This window comes from Lampetra planeri, chromosome 10, assembly GCF_965212315.1.
Source record: "Lampetra planeri chromosome 10, kcLamPlan1.2.h2, whole genome shotgun sequence".
NCBI classification, from domain to species: domain Eukaryota; kingdom Metazoa; phylum Chordata; class Hyperoartia; order Petromyzontiformes; family Petromyzontidae; genus Lampetra; species Lampetra planeri.
In genome coordinates, this window is record NC_136116.1 from 4,457,990 (window position 1) to 4,471,426 (window position 13,437).

The 13,437-nt window shown below is 42.8% G+C and overlaps 1 long non-coding RNA gene across 1 annotated transcript; it reads left to right on the forward strand.

Moving 5' to 3' along the window:
• The first annotated feature begins 1,573 nt into the window (after positions 1-1,573).
• LOC144720875 (uncharacterized) lies at positions 1,574-8,399 on the forward strand. Its single transcript, XR_013585813.1, has 3 exons — positions 1,574-1,875; positions 3,909-4,096; positions 6,998-8,399. It is a non-coding gene; the product is annotated as an uncharacterized LOC144720875 (long non-coding RNA).
• Positions 8,400-13,437: the final 5,038 nt, after the last annotated feature.

Genomic DNA, 13,437 nt, shown 5'->3' on the forward strand with positions numbered 1-13,437 from the left:
CACTATGAACCCAGCCACCCGAGTTTTATTCCTGGCTGAGGCCAACATCAGTAGAGGGTGAAATCTCAACAAGTCCTGGCTCCCTTGTCACTAAACCGCGCTGACCAAAGTATATTCAATCAATCCCCATTACATGTACATATTTTTTGCTCAGCATATTCCATCTGATAGTTCAAAACGATGGCAACCTCATTTTGTAATGTCAAGTGTGGTTACTTTTTAACCATTGTGTGCATACAAACATTATGCAATTCACAATTTAAAGTATGGCTCTACTAGTAAGACTGGTGTTTATTTTTAAATAATAATTAATAACACGTCAATACACAAAACCTGGGTTCATTTTCTGCATCACCAAGCAAATGTACAGTCTCAGATTTAGTAACATACTTTAGCTAAGGTAAGTTCTCTTTGTTTCGCATTTGTTATGAGGGCTATTACACAATAACCAGGAAGCGTTTTTCACAATCGGTTAGCGGTTCCAAAGTTGAGAACAGGTAATCGTTTTCTGTGGAATTTTAGGAATGGACGCACCCATTGGCACCCGCGGGGGAGTACAAACGACAAGGTGGCGTAGGCCACCGAGTGGTTAATTTGCCCTCGTTTCTCGGTTAAATCTTGATTTGAAGCTTTCGTGATTGCAGGAATCCATACTCTTTGGTTCTTTCGGTAAAGTCACGTAGGTATAAAATAAAATAAATCACGACGTTTCGGGCGCAACACAAGCGTCCGTCATCAGGTGGGAAAGCATGGTCTGCTGCTGAGGCAGACTGTTTTCAAACAGTCCGAAACGTCGTGATTTATTTTATTTCTCAGTTAAAGTTAAGCGGTAAAGGTGCAGCCCTCCAATTGATGGCTCACGCCACTGCTGGCGGAGGTGCCTCCAACAGAGGGAACACTAGAAGTAAAAAATTGGTCTAATCATCCAAACTGACCAGACGTCTTGGAAGAGATTGGCATACCCACACTTTTTCCCACCACACATGACCTACCCAAGGACTAACTGTGGTGTATATGCACAGTTATACTGCTGGCTGGACAGAGGCAGAGATTGTTTAAGACATTTTCAACTGCCTTGTCAGGAGATCAAATCGAACCGGCGACTTCTAAAATGCAAGTCCAATATTCTGACCGTGACACCACAACAGTTCTCTTCGTTTCCAGTAAAAAATGTGAATTTCTTTAACGTGTGACAAAGTGATGAACATTTTATTTTCATCCGATTACAGGAAAAGCACGCAATACCAATTTTAACAACCCTAATTCACACAAAGATCACACTTCATTAATGTGCTTTGATTTCGAGGTCTCCCTGCGAATTTATGCTTCCGCCGTTAATGTGTTTGCGTTAAATTTAGGCGGTTAAGTAAGTGCGCGGCATGAAGAGAGATGCTCCGGTCACTGCAGAGTGGGTGTCGGGATTGGGGATGAGCAGGGAGCGGGGAGGGACGGTTGGGTGCCACTCCACGTCGCGCGGAGGCCGTCCCTCGCCCACGCACCTCGGCCCATGTCAACGGCGGGGGGGCGAGCGGGGCGATAAAAACCCAAGCGGAGCACACAGGGGACCCCGAAGCTCCCCGCCGCTCGCACCGCTCGTCGCCTGCTCCTCCTCCTCTTCCCACAGCACCGGCAGAGGCAGCAGTGGCCAGCCCGTACCCCTCCCTTCCGCCATCCCTCGCTGCCGCCCCACGTTTACCCACCGAGCAGTCCCCTGTAGCTTCCTGCAGCCCGTCGCCCATGGCCACGATGGGGGCTGCCTGCGTGGCGGCATGGATGGCGATGCTGGCGCTGTTGGCGTGCGGCTCACCGCAGCGCGGCTCGACGGCCGTGGTGGACGAGCTCAAGTCCCTGGACAAGCCGTTCAACCAGGAACTGGTGAGAAATCTACATACTCCACCTAGGGTGGCCACCTGTCCTGGTTTTTTTTAGCCAGGAATGTCCTTTTTTTGAGTTAACCACACTCAAACCCAACTACTTTACTTACGGATGATTTGTCTTGGCAGCATGAGAGCTACAGTCCGAATATCCTTCCTGGTTTTCCCAGGATCTTCATCGTTTTGCAGTAGCGTTCCTGGGAAATCTGTTAAATCTTCCGAGGACACATGAGGTGCTCCGGTGGCGAGGTATTAATTACTTTGCCTTATATACAGGAGGTCATGGGTTTGATCCGGACCCTGACACCTGTATATTTGTAGTTTGCATGTTCTCCCCGTGGCCGCATGGATTTTTCCCCGGGTGCTCCGGTTTTTCCCTCCACATTTAGAAACACGAGTTTATAGAGGGTTTGGATGCGATAAATTTCCACGTGATAAGCCACTTCGTTGAGCTATCATTTGTGGCCAGGTCACTTATGAAAAAGATCTATACAGCTCAGTAGGCCTTACCTGGTAAATATAAAAGTTTAGTTTATAGTTAATCAAAATTCCCAGTTTTTATTATCAGTCGTGAAATAATACCCCACTCAAGACAATGCATGAACGTGTAGTTCCGCCCTCGTCGGTTATGGTGAGACATCCTTCATCCTGTGGCACGTCCCAGTTATTCGTACCTCAAGACGTGGCAACCCTGTCTGCACTGCGGTGTAGCTCCAGCGCAGATGAGTCACCGCAGAGCGGGTAGCGCGCACTGGCTCTGTGGCGTACACGCACAGCGGCAACACCCAGCGATGTCGTCCTTCCCCCGCACCTCTGATTAGCACGGTTGGCTACGTGCAGTGCGAAAGAAGTTCAACGTACATACATAAATAATATCAAGAAACAAACTGGATTAAACGTAAATTAAGTTTTTATTATGCAATGTTACATGTGAAATTAATTTACGTCAATATTTCCTAGTTACTTGATAACAATTTAACATTCATGCTTGTTAACAATTTTACATGCAATCTCCCATCCAGCGTGCACCTCAGTACGTGCGTATACGGGCGTGTTTTAGCGTGTGACTGTACGAAAGGTTGATTATGAGTTCTACCGTTATACTTGGATACATTTGTGATGCATTTCCATTCCCACGACCACATAAAGCTCATAAAGGCACACACCATTGTGGATTGTACGAGTTGTTGTTCACGTTTAATGCTCACGCATACTCACGAGACAGACCAGTAGTAAAATGTGTCCTCATTTTAGTTTTATAATTTTTTACTTTATTACATTCCTTTCAAGAAAATATAGTTTTGAATATTTTCTGATTACGTTTATGCGAGTTCGCTACATACAGCATTAGGAACTGCACACATTCTTAATGTTGCCATTAACTTTGCACTCGATTTCTGTAAAAACGCAATGTTTCCTTTGCAGCCCAGATGCACGGAGTTATGCATCTTTATGTATAACAACTTGAATGGTGCTCACGGTTATCCTGATCCAATTTCCGAACTAATGGGACTTAACATTTCCTTAGTGTGGGCATAATGAACACAAACCACACTGGTTACTCACTGCCGCCTTGCGTGATCCTCAGCTGCCCAATGTCGTGGTGCCCCGCACCGCGCGATGGTTCCCATAACTACCCTCTTAGCACTGACCAATTGCACAGTGTCATGGTGACATGCATTGGTTGACATTCAGAAACAAAACATTATAAGAGTGCAGTCTTATCCCCCTTCCAAAACACTTCATTCCTAAATACATCAGAAATTGAATCACTGGCCACTGGTATTTAAACACGTCCCTTGGCCTCGGGATTAAACGAGTACTTAATGCGCTGTGGAAACATCAGCACTGGGAAGGCAAAGTCTACCGGACGTGATGACGACCGCAACACCCCTTCGTGCGCCATGCCGACCTTAATTTTGAAGTTCCCAACAAAACGACGAGTGCACTTGTCCCAACCCGTCCGTATGGCTACACAACGATCTTTGTCTCTGTTCCGTGTCTGTGTATGCGCACGCGCGTGTGTCGCGACAGTTTTTGCAGTTGCTAAACGACTACTTCTCTCGGAGGAAACCCGACAATACGATGCCTCCCATGCCACTACCTCACGTGGCACTTTCGCGCATGCCACTGTCCCGCTGTGGGCGACCCGTGCTGGGTGCCACGGATCGCTGCTGACGGAGAGAGGCTCCTGGAGAGCCCTACGCATGAAGAGGCCATGGGTAAGTGTGTCACCTGCGCCACCCAACACCGCCGGTCAGATGCATCCACAATCAGAATCTTTATTTATCCCAGGGGAAATCCGATGTGCTATGAAGCTCTTTTTTACACGTTAGAAAAAAACGCCCAGTGTGTAAAGTATAGGAAAGCAAATCACGTAAAAGTAAATGCGTAAAATAGACTAACTATATTTGTAAAAAAATATATATAAGTACACCAATTTTCAAGCTTGGGCAAGGCAGCAAAATAATAGTAAGATCAGTCCCAGAGAACACAAAGACAACGACACAGTCCCTCCATAAAAATAGCACATTAAAATGTACTACAGCTTGAGTGGCATTTTCCCTAGTTTGTAATTTAAATAATTATAAATGTAAGAAGAGGCTTAACCACCACGGGCCCTACGGTGTGGGGAAGGATTTCATTATCCAATTTCCCAATTGGGTCAAAGCAACATAGCAACATCACCTTCGACTGGGAGACGATACCCGTCTCGGAAACATAGTGCCACAGTGAGTGGAGCAAATTACCGAATTTACTAATTATGATAATTCACTATGTAACACAATTTTTGTCCCTGGGTACGAAGTGTTATTTTTTTATTGCTTATGCCTAAAAAGTATAGAAAATGGCTATTATTCCCCACAAACTTTGCTTTTGTGACCAGGACTTTACGTGAAGGAATGACACTAATGCACACCGCGTTTTCTCATTGAAAATAGGTACATTTCAAAATATCACTGTCCTGGTCACAAAAGCAAAGTTTGTGGGGAATAATAGCCAGTTTCTGTACGTTTGAGGCATAAGCAATTAGGAAATAACACTTACTACCCAGGAACAAAAAATAATGTTTTGTTACACAGCCATTCAGGAGCCCTGGATTGACTAGGGCTGTCAAAGAGGGATAACAACAAAAAATCAAGACATTTTTACACGGACAAAAACTTAGTGTCCAATTCATTTATACATAGCTCACGGTATGTTATTATTATTATTTGTGCTTTGTCTTGATGGGTTTTAGGTGGTAGTAGATTCGGAAACAGATACGGATGGATCTGTTGCACCACCAAAACAAAAACAATTATGTCCATCTGTTTTGGATCAATATTCACCCAGCAGCATTTTTTAAGCAGTAAAATTCGTTACCAGTTTTGACTTTGAGTCTCATTGGGAGTTTGCATGCTAAAACAAACGCCGCTGAAAACCCCTGATAAAGGAAGGATATTAATCATGTGACGCAATTGCAGTTATTGCATTCACGTTCAATTCACAAAAGCAATATTATTCCCACTTAGACTGAGCATAATTTTCTGCTTTGTACAACCTTAAATTTACATGCTACATATAGCATATGCATACATGTTTATGTGTGTGTGCATATGAAGTAAAATGTACTGACAACTTCCCTCTAGCGTGGAAGAGATCGTGAATATCAACAGGTGCCCACTTGGTTAAAGGGCATGCAATAAAGTTAACACACAACATAGACATCCCGAATTTGCATTGTTATTACAATTATGGTAGGTTTGCAACTTACATTAGCCGATTATGAAAACAAAATAAGGAAATAAATAAAACAAAATAAGGGGTTCATAATCTAAAAGTCCATCACCTGGGTGACGGACTTCTCTCTACTCATTAACGATGGCTTTGGGGTCTGTGACAAGTCGTTTTTTTAAAGTGTGTTGAGTTTTGAGGTATAAAAAATTAACCCGTAAAAACAAAGTTTTTCACTATAAATCCTTTATATGCGTGGCAGCTAGAGTCCTCTCGTCCTCTGGCTTGAGATGGCTGCCACCTATGGGTCAGATGATTGCCTGCCACCATTAAGCAATTGGTAATTAAATAAAATAAAAAATCCTAAAATGTTGAAAATTTTGGAAAACATTTTCACGAAAATAAATTGTCACGCACAACGAGTCTGTGTGCAAAATGTCAGCTCGATTGGATCACGGGAAGTGGGTTAAAAAACGACCGAAAGATTTGCACGGTCGTAAGCGCGCAAGCAAGCAAGTGAACTTAATATAAAGGATTTAAAAAATACACAATGGTTAACATGTAATTTGTACGTAGAATGTTACGTGCTGTTGTTTACATGCTCCGGTGATTAATGTGTGATGCGATATGTTTTGTAGCATATTCCAAAATGTTATGCAATGCCATCATCAGCCATGGTTAATCAACTGCTGGATGAAGGCCTCCCACCAAACCATCATCTCGTGATCCTGCAATGTAATAATAATACTTTCATTTTATATAGCGCCATTCATGCTAACAGCATCCCATAATGCTGTACATTAATTATATAAGGACCAAATCCCATATAAATCCACTACAAAGCAAATGAAAACCCCCTACTACCAAGCAAAATAAAAAATGAATAAACAAATTGAGAAATTGAACCAAAACAAAAAGCACAAACATCAAAAAAGAGTGTATCATTAGGTCGACACATCCCAGATCACAATCCCAACTTCCCAACCAAGGCAAGAAGCCTTTGCTGGTGGGGCGGCGGTGGAGTGCCAAAATCGATCCAATGTCCAAAAAGTGATTACCTATTTTTCAGCGTATGCCTGGATTAACAAAAAGGCCTTTAGTTCAGATTTGAATAATACTGGTGGCGTTAATTTGTCGGATGTGGAGTGGGAGGGTATTCCAGACTGCAGGGGCTGCAAATGAGAAAGCTCATCCACCAATGGTTTCAAGTTTCATTTTTGGTTGCACACCTGCACACAAATCGATTTCATTGCTCCATCTACTCGGTGGACAGCCCTCTGGGATGTCTTCCATCCCTCGGTTGCAATAGTACACTTGCCAATTTGTATTTTGATGATGATGAAAATAATAGTGCCATTTAGACTAATGTTGTTGCTTTAAAAGACGTGTTTTTATTTATTTTACAGCTGCAGCAGAGGCCGCGCATGAAGCATCGCTCATCGGAGATAATTTATTGAGAAGCGGTTTGAAGCTCCTGCGAAGGCAGATCATCCTCCCGTTTTTGACAAGTGTTGTTTTATATTTAAGAAAGCGTTAAGACCTCCACTAAACGAACCCTGTACCTGTAAGATTCAAATGAAAGGAAAAACAATTGCATGTTTGTTTCCGTTACAACAAAAAAACGCAGTTCTTAAAAATCACGTTCGTTAATTTCTCTTCCTATTCATCCGTCTCGAGGCTTCCGCATGCTGTACCCTTCTTGACACGTTCGTAAAAGCGAGTTGCATTGTATTTTCATGATATATTTGGTTTGCTATCACAAACCATACTTTGCTGTCTTGATACCACTCTACCCCTGTATAATATCTTGCCAACAAGAACGAACATGTCCTGCATTGTATAACTTATTAATACACAGTAGTGCTGGTTACACTCTCATGGAATGGAAGTGCATGATTATAGGGAGATTACAATTACAGAATTATAGGTAATTATAGGTAGACGTAGCAATGTAATAACAACTTGTACAATAAACACATTGACTCGCAACACACTGCAGAATTGTACAAAGAAGCTACGAACAAATATCGCATACATATTACGCCTGCAATACGTACAACCACAACACTTGAAAATAAAACACTACATCTGTAAAGGACCCAAGTCTGACGCTTGATAATTACCTACAACTTGATGTGGTACTGATACCGTCTGTTATGGTCGATTTTTAATGCATTCTTTACACCCGTAACACAAGATTAGGACGTGATGTGTATTTATTTCGCCTCGAATGTTTATTTAGCACTGTAATATAGGTCATGCTTTAAATAGTATATTCATAATGTTCATTGGTTTAACGTTCTGTCACGTCGACTACATAGACTGCGATCAAATCTGCCGAAATAAAATTTCATGGGACCTCAGAAACCCAAGTCGCACAGAGCCTAAATAGCGCTTTGGTGGATGATCACGTGCATAACAGTTGTTATAGGCTACGGAGCTGCATTGTGGGCAACAAAGGACAGAGCAGCAACATCCTTTGTTGCACTGCACTTCTATGATCCCACAGCTACGCACACTGCCTTATGGGCAAATAACCTCCTGCCCCTTCCCCACAAACACACACAAAGTAGGAGGGCTCTCATCCAGCAGTGGATTGCGAAATGTCTTTGTATGTACTGTATATGTAAACAATGATGTGTGGTTTCATTAACATGTGACGCGCATGCACGGATTAGTTTGTTTAAAAAGCACATAATACGAAATGTACTAAATGTATAAATGGCAGCGAAACCATATGCTTTACCGTGACCATTCTTTGAAACGCAGTGCGTGCCACCAAAACGCTAAATAAAACGTGCAAACATATATACGAAGTACGCTGTGTATATTATTGGGCTGTGTATCAGAGGTCAGTTCCTCACTTACAATAACTCGCACCAATTCCACTCAAAGGATGACTAAGGTTCACCTTTGAAAAAGTTGAAATAAATCAATTCCACAGGAGGTATCGTGACTGCCCGTCTCTAAAGGTCTCGTTAAACGTTGGTGAAATGTGGCAATAAATAATATTGATAGGCACAGGAAAACCACTCCAGGTGCAAGGGGGGGGCTGATGACCGTGGCCCACCCCGTGACATTTTGACAAGAAACCTGTCCAAGTATAGGTCAAGTGCCTGACTCACACTCATATTTATAGCTAGTGGCATGGCAAAACAACAAAAAAGAACACAAATGTTTAGGTTTCATCAGAATGTCAGCCTGCTGGCCTTCCAGATCAAAGTTTTTCAGCAGAATTTATACAAGCAGGCCACCTATCCAATGGCAGTCTGGCCCGTGAGGGTGATGGATCTTAATGTGTTTTTTTTAATCGGGTTTCCCATATCCCCCCCATCCAGCAGTATGAACGAGTACACCACAAGTTCGACAGATAGCATGTGGTGGGGGAAAAGGAGTGGGTACACCCACCTCTTCCAAGGCGTCTGGCCTGGATTGAAGAGTAGGCCAAATACCAAATAGAGAAGCTCTTTCGAGTTCCCTTTAGTGGATGACCTTCCGCCAACAGTGACGTTAACAACAAATTGCTTATTTCGTATGGCTGATGTAGATGCAGAGCAACAACTCAAATTTCACTATTACCCACAATACAGATGAAGTATTGGAAATGACGGCAGGAAACTCCTTTGACGGGAACACACTTCTTTTATTAAATCTTGACTTGTAACGATACAACGCGTGGCCTCTCTTCTTCACAATGCGGTCACCATACAACGGTACAACTCGTGACCTCTTCTCTCCGCCCTACGCTTCTCTCGACTCTCGTAGATTCTGTGCTGCTGGCTCTCTGTGCCTCGTGTAGACTCCGCGCCTCGGCTACACTCTCCTCTCGTCTCGTGTAGACTCTGCGCCTCTGCTACACTCTTCACTCGTCTCGTGTAGACCTTACGCCTCTGCTACACTCTTCACTCGTCTCGTGTAGACTTTACACATCTGGCTACACACTCTTCAGTACCCGTCTCGTGTAGACCTTACATCTCCGGCTACACACTCTTCAGTACCTATCTCGTGTAAACCTTACACTCTCTCTGGCTACACCGTATGCATTTCTCGGCTCGTGTAGACCTTGCACTCTCTCTGGCTACACCGTATGCATTACTCGGCTCGTGTAGACCTTACACTCTCTCTGGCTAGACACCATACATTACTCAGCTCGTGTAGACCTTTCTCTCTCTCTGGCTACACACTATACATTACTCAGCTCGTGTAGACCTTTCTCTCTCTCTGGCTACACACTATACATTACTCAGCTCGTGTAGACCTTTCTCTCTCTCTGGCTACACCTTATACATTACTCTCCATTACTCTCCTCTCCGGGCTCTATCTCTGCACCTTCGTCTTCATTCCTAGATGGTTCCACTTCTGCCCTCTACTCCTCTGTGCATCACCTTATATATTCCTTCCTCCCGGGAGACGGAGCGGATGCGGACCTCAACGTCGGCACCGCTCCCCAGTTACCCAATCACCACGCGCTATCTCTACGATCCGTTTCCGCCCAGCGCGTGTTTCCACTCATCGACCAATCACACCGCGCTGCCACCCGATCACTCCCTCTCAGCGCGTTACCGGCACACAGCCAATCAGCAGCACTACCCCCACCCGCGCGCTGACGCCTGCTCCTCCCCGTCAGCGCGCGTCACCACACACACACACGTACATACGCGCTGGCACACGACGTATACCCCCAGCGCGTATCACCACTACACAGACGTATATACAAATCCTCTTTGTACTTTTATTGCAGCCTGGAATGCTCTTCCTCTATATATTAGGAAGCCGTTGGCGCTATGCACTATTAAATCTAAATTGAAAACGCATTTCTTTGCAACTGCTTTTTGTGTTTAGTTTGTGTTCCTTTTTTTTGCATGGGCATAATGGGACTTTGAAACCCCTCCGCCCACCTCCTACGCATTGTCCATTGGTATGCTAAATTCCTCTTCATATGCACATTCTTTTGTTAAGGCGCTCCTCCTCGCTACACCTATATAAGCTCCTAGCTTGATAATGTTCTCATTCTTCGCCTGAGGACGGCTGCTTGCGTTGTGGCCGAAACGTCGTGAGAATTGTTTTATTATGTTTTATTTTTATTATTTTATTACTTCCCTTCTACGTGACTTTACCGAAAGAACCAAGAAGATGAATCCCTGCAGTCACGAAAGCTTTAAATCGAAATTTGTGTTCCTTCCCACGCATTTCTGATTAGCACGGTTGACTACGTATGGTCTGAAAGAAGTTTCAACGTGCATACATAAAACTCATATCAGAGAAGAACATGGAACACATGCAGAACTGAATTTCAGCCGAGTCCATTTGAAAACATTTCTCCACTCGGCACACCACATCCAGTATACATATTGCTATGGCTGCTAGTCTCATCCAATCTCGAGGCTTACTCCAATCCATCGGAGAGCCACAAAACTTTTCAGTAAGATATTAAGCCCAGCACAATTAAAGTATCCATGAGGAACGGTGGCGATTCCAGGATATAATCAACAAGGTGCACCAATGGAGGCACCGATACGATGAGCACCTATATCTAAATCTGCCATGTAAAACCCCATGAGATCAAAACTGTATTTGTATCCATGGGATGTAAGAAGCATTGTTCTGAAGATGTATATGAATGAAGCATTTGAGATATTAATTTGGGATTTTTTAAAGGCAATTGTCAGATATTTTTTTTTCTTTAAATTGCTTTTATACATCTCATTGGTTAACCTTTGCAACCTTTTAAAATTATTTTTATACAAAGTTAATCAGTAAAGTTTAACGTTACGTCATATTGAACTAATTTCAATTTTTCTAATTCGAAATCTTTATAATTACACTTTAATGCTTGAAAAGTAATTTTCATGTTAATAATTTAAACCACACGCTATTTTAATCATTCTCAAATGCATTCATCGATCTGGCCTGGCGGCATGGCTCTGCAACGAGCGGTGGCACGCGAGTTCAAATACAGGTTTAGGCTGACTTGAGTCGTCATCTCTCTGGGGTCAATGTGGGCAAGTCAATGGCCGTTGCTCTATAGACTTTCCCCCACTGTAGGAATGAGGAATTTCCACCAACTCAAAACTATACGCAGATCAACACCACCCCAATGCTCATTTCAGTAGGAAATTACTTTTGACTTTTGTCATTACATTTTAATTGAGGTTATTCAATAATGTTGCTGTTATAAATTTCAATTAAATTATGTTTTTTATTCATGAAAAATCAGACCGAGTCTCAAGACTCTTTTTGAAGGTCCTTGCTTTTTAATATTTTATTAATTCCCTTTTAGAAATGTCACCTTTTTTTTAGCTGGTCAGGTGTCTCAGAAGTCGAAACGCTGAGCTGGCACCACCGAGATACTGGGTTCTCAAGTGAAGCGAGGTGATGATCTCAGCCTAGTCACCACTGACTATACCAGAAAAAAACATTCAATTTGGTTCAGTACTTCATCTGGCTACATTTAATCTCTGAGAACTACAAATATCAGTTTGCCTCTTATGCGATCAATATTATTCCCAGTTGTTTGAAGGCATTTCAGAGGAAATTCTGTGATATTCATTGACTAGTGTTTGCTTATATGAAATGTTGCACTGTGAGATTAGAATGGAAACCTCATCTCATGACATGACAGACAGCACAATCAGGAAAAAAATGAGGAAAAAAGACGAGTATTAAAATACATTTCTTTTGTGTGATAATAACACAAACTTCAGTACCTGGAGAAAATCCATTTTACGACAGGACAAGATTACTTTGCAAAGATGGGTTCACGAACCCACTCAATTACTCTGTGCAATAGGCCACCCCATAGAATTTGCTAGTTTCACAACCATCTATCTATGTTCGACGCTTTCGTGAATTACTCTTTGGTTCTTTCGGTAAAGTCACATAGAAATTAAATTAAATGATAATCGAATACGACGTTTCGATTGCAACACAAGCAACCATCATAAGGTACAAATGAATGAGAAAACAAACATGGTAAACTTGGAAATATAATGCAATACAACACAGAGAGTCGGCCAACACAACAGTCAACACCCCACCTGGTTGATTACATTCTTCCAAAGATTGCTAAATTTGAGAGAGACAAAACATAGACATGGAGACACACAGACAGACACACAAGCAGAGAGAGACTCACACACATAGGCACACAGAAAGACAACATCTCTATATCGAGGCCTTAAATAGAGAGAGAGAGGGGGCAGAGGGGGAGTTGTGTGGAATTCCTGCCCATAGCGGCCGGAGGAGAGAATGGACTTATAAACAAGCACGGAACAAGCACAGTAGAAAGCAAATTTAGTAAAATTAGGAAGTGTAATGGAATGAAACACAGAGCGTCGGTTAGCACACAGTTAACGCATAGCCTGGTTGATTACGTTCTTCCAAAGATTGCTAAGCCTCGAATCTAGTTTGAACCACCTCTACTGGGAGGGTGTGCCGTGCTTGTTTGTTTTACACTTAACTTCTAATTCTCATTTATTTGTACCTGATGATGGTTGCTTGTGTTGCAATCGAAACATCGTATTCTATTATTTAATTTCTACGTGACTTTACCGAAATAACCAAAGAGTAACCATCTGTGTTCCACCAAACCTCGTCTCCAAAAGCGCTGGATCACTGGCACGCGGTGGGAAAAGCTGGCTACTTCAGTGACCACAGACTGTGACACGAAGCTCTGACGCAAATAAAATTCCCCCAATGTAGCCTTCAACCAGTGGCGGCTCCTGCAAAATCTCTCAGGGGGGGCAAATGTCTGGATGATTGATAAGGATAAGGTCCACCCATGCAATGAATAAATTAACAGCTTAAGCATGTAAAGGCAACTTCACTTCTTTAATATTAATGAAAA